Below are 14,019 nucleotides of genomic sequence, written 5' to 3'. Positions count from 1 at the left end.
TTAAAATAAAAGAAAAGAAAAAGCAAGGAAAAGTGGGAGGAAAACGTACCACATTCCACCATTAATTGTGGAAAGTCGGGTAGGTTTTTCCACTTGAGAGTGGTGAGTGGGGTGGTTGTGACTTCCCCACCACTCTTCCTCCCTTATGAAAAGGAAGGTTATCCCCTTCATTTCCAAGAGAACACATGGCTCTCGGTTGTTGAGTTTCTGAAACTCCAAGGAGAAATTTCTCTCTCTCGATCTTTTGGTTTCCATTTCAATTATAAGACGGTTCTCACAAACCGAGTTCTTAATACCCAGAGGATAGCGAGGAAGACTTTGTGGTGGCGTTGGTGTCTACATTGAAGAGGTGTCTTCAAAGGTATGTATCACTAACTTCCTTCTTATTCATGCTTATATGTCTTTTCTTTGTTGTAATTCTAAGACAAGATCGAAGCACACGCATCGCACACTTCCTTTGCGGGATTCGATCCCATCAATTGGGATCAGAGCCAAGGCTCTGCTTTCGATCTTGTTTTGAATAATAAGGAAAAAAATTGTTGGTGTTTCTATACAATTGATGTATGTGGTTTGCAAATAGATGTTTTCAGTTTTTGGCATTAGATTTACAGTTTTTTTGTTGATTCGATCAATGTAAAAGCCCGTTGTTCTGGGCATTTAATCCTGTAAATCGAGTCTGTAAGTTTGTGTCGTTCGTGGCAAGAAATTGCTGTGAAAGAGTACCAGAGAAGTGAAGAAAAACCAGAGAAATCGGGTGGACAGCGCCTCGGCGCTAGGGGTTGCGCCTAGGCGCTGCCAAGGCTGCAGAAACCCGATAGCTCGGGCCTGCAGTGTGAGGGCAGCACCTAAGCGCTGTCCTACGGGGCCTCGGCACTGGGCTCGGGCGCCTAGGTGTCGGATTTTATATGTATATAAAATATATATATATTCTTTTTTTTTTGTTTCGCTTCTTATAGAAAGCCAAAAACCGGTCTATTTTGTTATTTAATTATTATGCATTTTGAATGTATACTTAATTAATTGTATATGTTGCATAAAGTATGCCATATAGTTTAAAATCCCACCATAGGTTAAGCATGTTCATGCATCGTATGTATATAATAGTTATAATGTATGATAGCATGATTTATTTTCATGGTTCATTAATATAAGTGTCGTATTAATTAGATGAAATAAAGTTGTAATGAGCATGACACTACTTTAGTAAATATAAATGTTATATTTATGTATGTCATTGATGCATGATTATAGTTTCAATTTGTTTAAATTTATAAGTGTTATAAGTTTGGTGAATAGAAATTAAAGTCTATAATCAAGAATTTCAAAGGGGTTTGCAATTGATTATATCATAGGTTATATACTTTTTATTTTGGTTTTAAATACGTTTAAAACGACGAAATAAAAGGTAAATATAAAATATTGCCTATAAGGTAACCTTGTCTAAGGAATGTTCTATCTAGGTTGAGGTACTTAAGCTGACCGTAAGGGAACACTTCTACCTGGGAACTGACCTGGAGGTTGAATTAGTCAATATTTTATAGCATGCAATAATATGGTTAGTTCGTAAAAGTGTTTAATAAACTAAAACATTAAGTTATAAAAAAATCCAATATAAAAGTTATATTGGGCAAACTAATAAACTTAGATAATTTCATTTAGCCGGTTTTTACCTAAGTAATAATCCTAGTTGTAAAATATTAAGGGAGAGGATTAGATGTATATATAAAATATACCAAGTATATGAGATATGTGGTATATATATACATTCTTTTACTCATGTTTTAAGTATAAGTTCACACCGTGAGTTCCATACTCGGTCTCGTGTCGCCTTAGGCGCGGCCTCCCCTACGGAAGGTGTTTGCATGGTTCAATACCAAGGTGAATGGATAAAGTATTTATAGTAAGTGAGAGAAGGACGTGTGACAACACATCCTACGGTCTCCTCCATTAGTTTGCAATGTGAGGTTTCATACACGACCTACGTATCGTCCTAGAGCGACCACCCCTACGGAGGTTCTGTTGTATGGAATCAAAATCAGGGCGAATTCTAGAAATGGATAAGATCTCTTAGGTTTTGCACCAATATTTGTCATTCCCTACGGCAGGTTTATTGGGACGGACCTCTGGGGTCTGAAAATGGCGGGTCACACTTACGAGAAGTTACTAAGTTTGTTAGTAACTCCTTGACCAAACTAACAGTGACTAACTATTATAGGAATAAGAGTTATTCTAGTGTAATATTTAGTTGAGAATGTCTCAATTTAGTGCAGGAGTAGCTGACTGCCCCACGGTAGCTGTTGCTCTAAATCACTGAAGCATCGTCGAAAAAATAATCTTGATTCATAGGATGCATTATTACTTTTTGCTAAAACTGATTGGATTTTTAATGGGTAGTGCAAGTGTCTTATATAGATTTGTTTATATTTCAGCATGTCTAAATCTATTGCCCTACTTGCCGCCGAAAAACTTAACGGCGAAAATTACACACAATGGAAAACAAACCTTAACATGATACTCGGGTAGATGATCTTAGGTTTGTCTTAACTGAGGAGTGTCCTCAGGCTCCCACGCCTAATGCAGCCTGAGCCAGTCGGGATGCCTATGATAGATGGATCCAGGCCAATGACAAGACCAAAGTCTACATCTTGGCAAGCATATATGATGTGCTGGCAAAGAAGCATGAGAGCATGGTCACCGCAAAGGAGATTATGGACTCGTTGCGGACATGTTTAGACAGCCGTCCATTCAAGCCCGACACGATGCCCTAAAGTTCATTTACAATTCCTGCATGAAATAGGGAACATCAATGCGAGAACATGTTCTCAATCTGATTGACCAATTTAATGTGGCTAAAGTGAACGACGTTGTCATAGACTAGGGGAGTCAGGTTAGCTTTATCTTGGAATCTCTTCCGAAGAGTTTCCTATAGTTTCGCAGCAATGCTGTGATGGACAAGATAGAGTACAACTTTACCACGCTCTTAATTGAGCTACATATTTTTCAATCTCTTATGAAAAATAATGGACAGGAAGGGGAGGCAAACGTTGTCACCTCAAAACGGTTCCATCGAGGTTCGACCTCAGGAACCAAATCTGCACTTTCTTCTTCTAGAAGTAAGACTTTCAAGAAGAAGAACAACAACGGTAAGGGGATGAAAGCTAGCCCTACTGCTACTAATGCTACCAAGAAGGACAAGGCCAAAGTTGCAGACAAAGGAAAATGTTTCGACTGCAACATGGATGGGCACTGGAAAAAAAACTGCCTGAAATACTTGACCGAAAAGAAGAAAGCCAAAGAAGGTAAATATGATTTACTTGTTCTTGAAACATGTTTAGTGGAGAATGATGATTCTGCCTGGATATTGTATTCAGGGACCACTAATCATGTTTGTTCTTCTTTTCAAGAAATTAATTCCTAGAGGTAGCTTGATGCTGGGGAGATGATTCTCAAAGTAGGAACATGAGATGTCGTTTCAGCAGTCGCAGTGGGAGACCTAAAGTTGTTTTTAGATAAGAATACATATATATTATTAGATAATGTGTATGTAGTTCCTAAAATAAAAAGAAACTTAATTTCAATTTCTTGTCTACTGGAACAATTTTATGCTATTTCTTTAAATGAAGTGTTCATTTCACGAAATTGTGTTAACATTTGTTTTTCAAAACTTGAAAACAACTTATATGTGTTAAGACTAACCATAACTACAACAATTTTAAATACAGAGTTGTTTAAAAATGCTAAAACTCAACACAAAAGACAAAGAACTTCTCCAAAAGAAAATACCTATCATTGGCACTTAAGATTATGTCACATAAATCTCAATAGGATTGAGAGATTGGTTAAGAGTGGACTTCTAAGCGAGTTAGAAGATGACTCCTTACCTCAATGTGAATCTTGTCTTGAAGGTAAGATGACTAAAAGACCTTTTACTAGAAAAGGTTACAGAGCCAAAGAAATCTTGGAGCTGGTACATTCAGACCTTTATGGTCCGATGAATGTTAAAGCTAGGGGAGGATATGAGTATTTCATCTCTTTCATAGATGATTATTCAAGGTATGAATATCTCTACCTAATGCAACATAAGTCTGAAGCCTTTGAAAAGTTTAAGGAGTACAAGATTGAAGTTGAGAACCAGTTAGGTAAGACGATAAAGACACTTCGATCTAATCAAGGTGGAGAGTATATGAACTTAAGATTCTAGGACTATATGATAGAACATGAAATTCCATCAGAACTCTCAGAACTTGGTACACCTCAATAGAATGGTGTATTAGAAAGGAGAAATAGAACCTTGTTAGACATGGTTCGATCTATGATGAGATATGCTCAATTGCCTGCCTCGTTTTGGGGTTATGTAGTAGAGACTGTAGTATACATTTTGAACACAGTTCCATCAAAAAGTGTTTCTGAAACACCTTTTGAACTATGAAGGGGACGTAAATCTAGTTTACGCCACTTAAAAATTTGGGGATGTCCAACACATGTGTTAGTGACAAACCCAAAGAAATTGGAATTTCGTTCAAAAGTGTGCCTATTCGTAGGTTACCCCAAAGAAACGAGACGTGGACTCTTCTTCGATCCACAAAAAAATAAAGTGTTTGTATCGACAACCGCTACATTCTTGGAAGAAGACCACATTAGAGATCATAAACCACAAAGCAAGGTTGTGTTAAATGAGATTTCTGATGAAGCTACAAATACATCAATAAGAGTTGTTGATAAAGCTAGCAGTTCAACAAGAGTTGTTGATGGCGCTAGTACATCACGTGAGTCACATCCATCTCAAAAGTTGAGAGTGCCTTGACGTAGTGGGAGGATTGTGTCATAACCTGATCGTTACGTGGGTTTAACAGAAACCTAGGTCATCATACCTGATGATGGCATTGAGGATCCATTGACATACTAAAATGCAATGGAAGATATTGATAAGGACAAATGGATTAAAGCTATGAACCTTGAAATGGAGTATATGTACTTCAATTATGTCTGGGACCTTGTAGATCAACCTGATGGGGTCAAATCTATAGGTTGTTAGTGGATCTACAAGAGAAAACGAGACGTCAAAGGAAAGGTACAAACGTTTAAGGCTAGACTCGTGGCAAAGGGTTACACCCAAAGGGAAGGGGTGGAATATGAGTAAACCTTCTCCCCGGTTGCCATGCTAAAGTCTATAAGAATACTCTTGTTCTTTGCCGCATTTTATGACTATGAAATTTGGCAAATAGATATCAAGACTGCTTTTCTGAATGACAATCTTGAAGAGAGTATTTATATGTCTCAACCAGAAGGGGTCATAAGCAAGGTCAAGAGCAAAAGGTTTGCATTTATGGATTGAAACAAGCATCTCGATCTTGGAATATAAGATTTGATATCGCAATCAAGTCTTATGGTTTTGACTAGAATGTTGATGAGTCTTGTGTATACAAGAAGATGATCAACAACACTGTAGCTTTATCGGTGTTGTATGTAGATGATATCCTACTCATTGGAAATGATGTAGGTTTCCTAACTGACATTAAGAAGTGGCTAGCAACTGAATTTCAAATGAAAGATTTGGGAGACGCTTAGTTTGTTCTGGGGATTCAAATCATAAGGAATCGAAAGAATAAAATGTTAGCCCTGTCTCAGGCAACTTATATCGACAAAATGCTTATTAGATATTCGATGCAGAATTCCAAGAAAGGTTTACTACATTTCAGACATGAAATCTCTCTGTCTAAGGAACAATGTCCTAAGACACCTCAAGAAGTTGAGGATATGTATACCATGTTGTGTATTAGGCCTGACATTTGCTATGCAGTAGGTGTAATGCCCCCAAATTTTGATAACTTACACGGGAACATTACTAAACCTACGTGCTCCAAACTTCCTCCTAAGGCATAAAGGCAACTAAACGGACCTAGAAATTTCAGCTTTTCATTTGCTCAACTTAAACCTATGAACACTTCACTTATCAAATGGACTAATCAACTTGTCCTTCGTGGACAAATGACACCTAATTCCTGTTTAAGTCAAGCAGAGCAAAATCAAGTAAACGACGATAGACAAAAAACCTACTCAACGGAAGCATAACCCTACAAGATAATAACGAATCAACTAAGTAAATAAAAACCACCACACTTTCACTGCGCCACTCTGATAATAACACCAAAACGAAAACGGTTAATCCATGCTTCAATCTTTACAAGTTAGCAAATCCAATAACATTATACATACTCCCTAAACTTCTCAATGAAACAAAAAACATAATCTCTACAGGAGTCCAGACTTAAAAGAAAAGTCATCTAAAACATTCTAATAACTCCCTGAACTTTATACAAGTCAATGCTCAAAACAGAAGACATAAACTATTTCATCGAGAACTTCTAAAAACCTATTTTAGATAAGTTAAAACTAAACGGAAGCTAGCTATGGTCCTTCTTTTCGAGTCTCCTTCGCACCATCACAACATCATGAACCTGATCTTCACCTAAAAACAATAATTGCAGAGGGGGGTGAGTATTAAGAATACTCCATAAGTAGCCCTCTCTAACTCCACACAAACAACATGCTCAGCACACAACATTCATTACAGAATATTAAACTGGCATTCATGCATCAATAAATCATAACACTAATTAATCCACACCTGCAACTAAAGTAACCCCGACCATAAGGCCCGCTAGTAGCCCCCACTAACTATACCCCAAACAGCATGCTCGTAAACACACCAATCATATAATGCAATAACTAGTAATCATGCATTGATAGGTCATAACGATTAATAAACACACGCGCAAGCATAAAAAAATAACAAGACTCGTATAACTTCAAACACAAGGCCTGCTGGTTTCTAGCTCCTTCAAGCTACTTCTAACCCATCACATTATGTTAGTCCTCCAAGTCTAACTCTCTGAATCGTATCGGCCTTTAACCTTTTGTATCTAAGGCCCCGACGCTCCTTTATAGAAGCTTGGCGTTCGACTTGGCCTTTATACTCGAGGCCTTGAATTGTGCATCGACACTTTACCATTTGTACCCAAGGCCTCGATGTCTACTAGGCATGTTGGTCCTTGACCGCCCCCACGTCAAGACCCAACACTACTCATCAGATAGACTCATCATGCCGACCTCCGAACTTTTGTACCCGGTGCCTCGACACTCAGCGCTACCAAGACTGGCCTATCGACCCTCGATCTTTTGTACCCAGAGCCTCGACACCCAGTAGTGACGTAACAGCCTCAGCCATTTGCCCACGAGGCCATGAAACTCGTATACCCACCTTTCATTACACGGTAGACCACAAATTCCAATCATGGTTCTCTGCTAAGATTCAATCACATAATCCTCACGTCACCTACAATATCAACTCTGAACAACCAAACGACTAGTTGCATTATCACTATAGACAAATCACAAAACAACAAGCCACTTGACCGTTCCATCACTTCATATCATCCCAACCAATCCTTCTAAGGCATCGACAAGTCACTCACACTTCTAATCACAACACAAGTGTCCAACATGCTTTTCATCGTACAGAACAAAGAAAATAATCCGGTAACTTCCAATTAAGAAACCTAAACTAAATAACATAAGACTAACACGTGCATTTTAATCTCAAGACATGCTTTCAAACATCAAAGCTTAATCACTTCCAACCATACAAATTATCAAATTCCCATAGTTACAGACAACAGCCATGGATACAAGTCATAAACATATCCAAAAAACAAAAACAGCAAGTTACAATAACATTATCGACCTCACAACTATGTCCAACAAGTAAAGTAGCAAGAGAAACACACTTATAATAAAAATCAGCTAGAACAATTTCTATCAGCACATATCAACACACACACCTGCCCCTTGTACTACTTACTCACGCCTATAAGCTCCTAGCCTTTGCGTTAGTTCTAAACCTAGGCACATTAAGAAAAAATCCAGCATGTTATACCTCAGTTGCAGCTACTAAAATTGAATCTAAAAGGGTATTCAAGGAGGTCATTACCCACTGAACCTCGCTGAACGATGGCGAACGCGTTGGGGCTTGTAAATCTAATGTTGACAAGGTGTGGGTAAGCGTTGAGAGTCACCGAACGCTATTTTTAGCGTTATAAGGGGATGATGCAGCGGGACTTTTCACGCACAGGACGTTGTCGAATGTCGGAACGAATGAATATCGTGCAGAAGCACTGCTGGCTGCTGGAGGACATCAAGTCTGAGCTCGGGCTTTCGAAAAGCGTGGCTGGGTTGAGATGCTCATTCTGGACGACGTTCGAGAGTCACTGCTGGCTGAATAAGTTGCTTGTCAGAAAGGATCGCCGGAGGTTCCATGAGTTTGCTGCAGACAAGTCATCGGCCATCGGTTGCTCGTGGGTAGACGTCGCACATAGCCGCTTGTTCGGCAACACCACTCAATCTGGAGAGGACACCACCGTGGAGGTCTCACGTTGCCGGAGGAGGTACTGCAAGAAATGGGCGTCGTCGACAGGAGGATGAAGCCGCTGCCAAAGGGTTGGGTTCGTGGTGCTGACGCTGGTGGTGGTTCGTCGGAGGATAAGGTGGGCGGCTGGAACTTCACAACAAAAAAAAAAGGAGGGGGCTAAGGCATCAAGGGAAGGAGGAGGGAGAAAATGAGGCTTATTGTTTTGCCTCTTTCTTTTCTTTGTTTTTCCTTTTGTTTTATTTTCTTTTTCCCTAATTTGATTTAAAACTAAAATGTTCAAATTCCCAATCTTATAAGAAGCTCCCTCTTAATTTGTTTTAAAACTAAAGCTCACTCCCAAATTTTAATATAAATCCAAAATAAAATCCTAAAGAAAACCCTTCACTAATTAAAATAAAACTCATAACAACCCAAAATAAAATAATTAACTTAAACTCTAAAACCTTTACGGATAAAATCCCAAAAGAAGATGAAATTTTGAAAACGTTGAATTGGGACTTAAATAAAAAAATCTCTTTCATAAATTCATAAATTTAATTTATCTTCAACCAACAAATTCAAACTGAAATTCTAATTTACACAAAATTAGAACTCTTAAATTGGAAGATCCATGAGTTTAAAATAACAGCTTAAGGGAAAATCCGAGGCACGAAGTAAGTCTTAAAAATAAACGAGCCAGAGAACGTGGATATCCAACATTCTCTTCATCATACATAACAAAGAAAAATAATCTGGTAACTTCCAATTAACAAACCTAAACTAAATAACATAAGACTAACACATGCATTTTAATCTCAAGACATGCTTTCAAACATCAAAGCTTAATCACTTCCAACCATACAAATCAGCAAATTCCCATAATTACAGACAACAGTCATGGATACAAGTCATATACATATCCAATAAATAAAAACAACAAGTTACAATAACATTATCGACCTCACAACTATGTCCAACAATTAAAATAGCAAGAGAAACACACTTATAATAAAAATCAGCAAGAACAATTTCTATCAGCCCATATCAACGCACATACCCGCCCCTGGTACTACTAACTCACGCCTTCAAGCTCCTAGCCTTTGCGTTAGTTTGAAACCTAGGAACATTAAGAAAAAATCCAGCATGTTATACCTCAGTTGCAGCTACTAAAATTGAATCTAAACGGGTATTGAAGGAGGTCGTTACCCACTGAACCTCGCTGAACCATGGCGAATGCGTTGGGGCTTGTAAATCTAATTTCGACGAGGTGTGGGTAAGCTTGAGAGTCACCGAACGCTATTGTTAGCGTCGAAGGGAGATGATGCAGCGAGACTTTTCACGCATAGGACGTTGGCGAATGTCGGAGGAATGAATATTGCGTAGGAGCAGCCGCTGGCCGCCGGAAGACATCGGCTCTGAGCTCGGGCTGCCGAAAAGTGTGACTGGGTTGAGATGCTCAATGCTGGATGTCAGGAAGGATCGCCGGAGGTTCCATGAGTTTGCTGCAGACGAGTCATCGACCATTGGTTGCTCGTGGGTAGACGTCGCACGCAGACGCTCGTTTGGCAACACCACTCGATCTGGAGAGGACGCCACCATGGAGGTCTCGCGTCGCCGGAGGAGGTGTTGTAGGAAATGGGCGTCGTCGACAGGAGGATGAAGCCGCTGTCAAAGGGTTGGGTTTGTGGTGCTGACGTCGGTGGTAGTTCGTCGGAGGATAGGGTGGGCGGCTGGAACTTCACAACAAAAAAAAGGGGAGGAGAGGGCTAGGGCATCAAGGGAAGGAGGAGGGAGAAAATGAGGCTTAGTGTTTTGCCTCTTTCTTTTCATTGTTTTTTCTTTTGTTTTATTTCTTTTTTCCCTAATTTGATTTAAAACTAAAATGTTCAAATTCCCAATAATATAAGAAGCTCCCTCTTAATTTGTTTTAAAACTAAAGCCCACTTCCAAATTTTAATACAAATCCAAAAACAAAATCTTGAAGAAAACCCTCCAGTAATTAAAATAAAACTCATAACAACCCAAAATAAAATAATTAACATAAACTCTAAAACCCATGGATAAAATCCCAAAAGGATATTAAATTTCGAAAATGTTGAATTAGGACTTAATTAAAGAAAATCTCTTTCATAAGTTCGTAAATTTAATTTATCTTCAACCAATAAGTTCAAACTTTAATTCTAATTTACACAAAATTAGAACTCTGAAATTTGAAGATCCATGAGTTTAAAATAGCAGCTTAACGGAAAATCCAAGGGCTTGGAGTAAGTCTTAAAAATAAACGAGCCAAAGAACGCGAGGCGTTACAGTAGGGATTGTCAGTAGGTATCTCACTGGACTACTGTTAAGGGAATCCTCAAGTATCTTAGGAGAACGAGGAACTATATGCTTGTGTATGGCGTTAAGGATTTGATCCTTACAGGATACACTGACTCCGATTTCCAAAGTGATAAGGATTCAAGGAAATCGACTTCGGGATCGGTGTTCACTCTTAATGGAGGAGCTGTAGTATAACGGAGCATCAAAGGCCGAATATCTTGCCGCTTGTGAAGTAGCAAAAGAGGTGGTGTGGCTTAGAAAGTTCTTAATTGATTTGGAAGTTGTTCCAAACATGACTTTGCCCATCACACTTTATTGTGATAATAGTGATGTTGTGGCAAATTGCTGATCCGTTTACAAAGGCTCATGCGGCTAAAGTGTTAAATGATCGTCTAGAAGGTCTAGACCTACGAGATATGTACAATATAGTCTAGGGCAAGTGGGAGACTTGTAAATGGTATAGTATATGCCCTAATTTATTGTATTTATACTTTATTGTACAACCCACTGTTGCCTTTAGCTTTTGTACAACCCACTGTTTCCTTTAGCTTTTGTACACCCCACTAGAGTTTAGCTCAAGTGGGAGTTTGTTGGGTTTTATGCCCTAACCTCGTGGTTTGTAAACTTAAAACAAATATTCATTCAATAAAGTTGTTATTGATAGAATTGCATTAACCTGAGTCCAATAAACTAACATCCTAGGTTATGCGATGTAACTGGAACAGTATATAACAAATATACAGTATATATTCGAGATACAAGTGGATAATGTTTCAATAGTAACCTAAAGGGTCTATAGTATATGGATAAGGTAGGGTACCTTATCCTGGTAACACTATGGATACAACCCACTTTGTAATAGTTACAAATGACTTGATTTAGGTCGTTCGATTCAGGTCGTTCGTGTGGAGACATGCGAGTGAGGGTATCCTATACAATGAGTTTGTATAAGACCGGACCGCGAAATAATTAATCTTTAACTGTAACACCGTTAACTAATAGATTAATATTTCAATAGGATGACCAAGTAACTCAATCTCAATCTTGAGTGAGTTATGGACTCTTACCTGTTAGGGCTCGTCCTTTGATTTGTATGGGTGAGAATGGCCCGAATCGCTGACTCAATATGCCTACTATTTTAAAGACGAGGCCGAGTGGGGAGTTGGGAACATAATTACATAAAATGGAATTCACTCCTTCCCGACTTTAGAGTAAGTAGATGAGTGTTCTCTTAAGTGCTGACTCTGGGACTTGAACAAGGGGTCTCACCCTCTCACTGGCCCGAGAGGGACTTCGGTTATTGGTTGGACCATAACCGGGTTGTTCATTAGAGGATCAGCAGGACATAAGTTACAAGATATAACACAGGGGTAAAACAGTAATTTGACCCAGTTGTGGTTATGAACACTCGTGAAGGATTGACTTACCGTCAATGGTCAAAATCCATGGACGCAAAATATTCTACAGTGAGAAGAGTGCAACTGTGGGTCATTAGTGGAGTGACCGACAGTTAACGAATGTTGATTAATATGGTTAATGAGTTTAATCAATTAATCTCGTATTGTTTGAGCTTCTGATTTGTAGGTCCATTAGATCCCCTTGCTAGCTCATAAAGGATAGTTAAGAACAGTTAGTCTTGAAAAAAATTTAAATTGTTCAAATTAATTAAAGGGAATTAAGGTTAATTGTATCAGATGCAATTAATATAATGTATGTTGATACATTATAATATAAAGTTCATTTTGAATTTGATTCAAAATTATGAGAGATATGGAAAGTAGAATTTGATTCTAATATAGGTGATTAATTTAAGTTTGATTTAATTAAATTAATGTAATATATTAATTTGGTTAAATTAAATTAGATTTAATTAAATTAAATTAATAATTTTTTTAATTAATTAAATTAGATTAAATTAAATATTATTTTAATTAAAATTGTTTTAGTTAAAATAAAAGAAAAGAAAAAGAAAGGAAAAGTAAGAGGAAAACCTACCACATTCCATGACCATTTATGGTGGGAAGTGGGAGAGTGGTGAGTGGGGTGGTTGTGACTTCCTTACCACTCTTCCTCCCTTATAAAAAGGGGGGTTCTACCCTTTCATTTCTAAGAAAACACATGGTTGTCGGTTGTTGAGCTTCCGAAACTCCAACGAGAAATTGCTCTGTCTCGATCTTTCGGTTTCCCTTTCAATTATAAGACGGTGCCCACAAACCGAGTTCTTAATATCCAGCGGATAGCGATGAAGACTTTGTGGTGGCGTTTGTGTCTATATTGAAGAGGTGTCTTCAAAGGTATGCATCAGTAACTTCCTTCTTATTCATGCTTATATGTCTTTTCTTTGTTGTAATTCTAAGACAGGATCGAAGCATATGCGTTCGCGCGCTTCCGCTGCGGAATTCGATCCCATCAGAGGGTCCCTACATTGGATCGGGTAATCAGTTCCTCCATCCGAGAGGTACCCCTTAGTAGAGGCGGGACCTTCCTTAGAAGGAGTGTCAACATGGATGGGGTCGTTGGTGGAAGCACCATCCATTCTCTTAGAATAACTGAAAGAAAAGTGAGAAGAGGATGACGATGGAATGTGGTCCAAGTCTCAAATTTAAAGGGAGAAGGGGGGAAGCCTTAACCGTTGGATCAACTACCCATGTGTCGCTCTGGTTGGGGCGCGTCGCTTAACTTTCCACAAAAGACGAAGTGACGCACCAGATTGCATAATGGATCAGCCTCAAGACACACACGGCAAAATGAAAAAATAGATACCGAAGTGGTGGTTACGGCCCACGCAAATCGAGGCTGAATCCCAGCGCCTTTGAAAGAGGCAATCAGTACACTGCGTCGTATGAGGATGCCATGTTGTGCAGCACCCCTGTCTGCCATCGAACGAACACTCAAGTTACAAGGCGGCCCCCGAGTCCAGACCGCCTACGTGGCATCTACTCAACCGTGAGTAAACCTCTGGAGACCTGATATTCCAAGGCACTTTCCCAAGTAGAGAGCCAGCCAGGGCTCGCACCCGGATGAAATCCTTGTCATTGAGTAAATACTAAAAGTTTCAAAGCTGCCCCGAGTCTATACTACCAACATGGCATCTCCTCGGCCGCGAGCGAACCTTTAGAGACCTGATGTTCCAAGGTATTTTTCCAAGTAGATGAGCTGACCAGGACTCCCATTCGGATGCAATCCTTGTCTTTGAGTAAACACTCAAAGTTCAAACGCTACCCCCGAGTCCAGACCGCCTACGTGACATCTGCTCGACCATGAGCAAACCTAATGAGACCTGATGTTCCAAG

The 14,019-nt window shown here is 39.1% G+C and overlaps 1 long non-coding RNA gene across 1 annotated transcript; it reads right to left on the bottom strand.

The window, feature by feature from the left end:
• Nucleotides 1-6,155: 6,155 nt before the first annotated feature.
• LOC148208254 (uncharacterized) lies at nucleotides 6,156-9,917 on the bottom strand. Its single transcript, XR_015788994.1, has 3 exons — nucleotides 9,614-9,917; nucleotides 9,465-9,524; nucleotides 6,156-6,469 (listed from the first exon to the last, which is right to left on the bottom strand). It is a non-coding gene; the product is annotated as an uncharacterized LOC148208254 (long non-coding RNA).
• Between the last annotated feature and the right edge of the window lie 4,102 nt (nucleotides 9,918-14,019).

Source organism: Momordica charantia (assembly GCF_013281855.1).
Source record: "Momordica charantia cultivar OHB3-1 chromosome 11 unlocalized genomic scaffold, Mcharantia_2.0 BLBB01000011.1, whole genome shotgun sequence".
In the NCBI taxonomy this organism is placed as follows: domain Eukaryota; kingdom Viridiplantae; phylum Streptophyta; class Magnoliopsida; order Cucurbitales; family Cucurbitaceae; genus Momordica; species Momordica charantia.
This window is presented reverse-complemented; position numbering and strand designations above follow the sequence as displayed.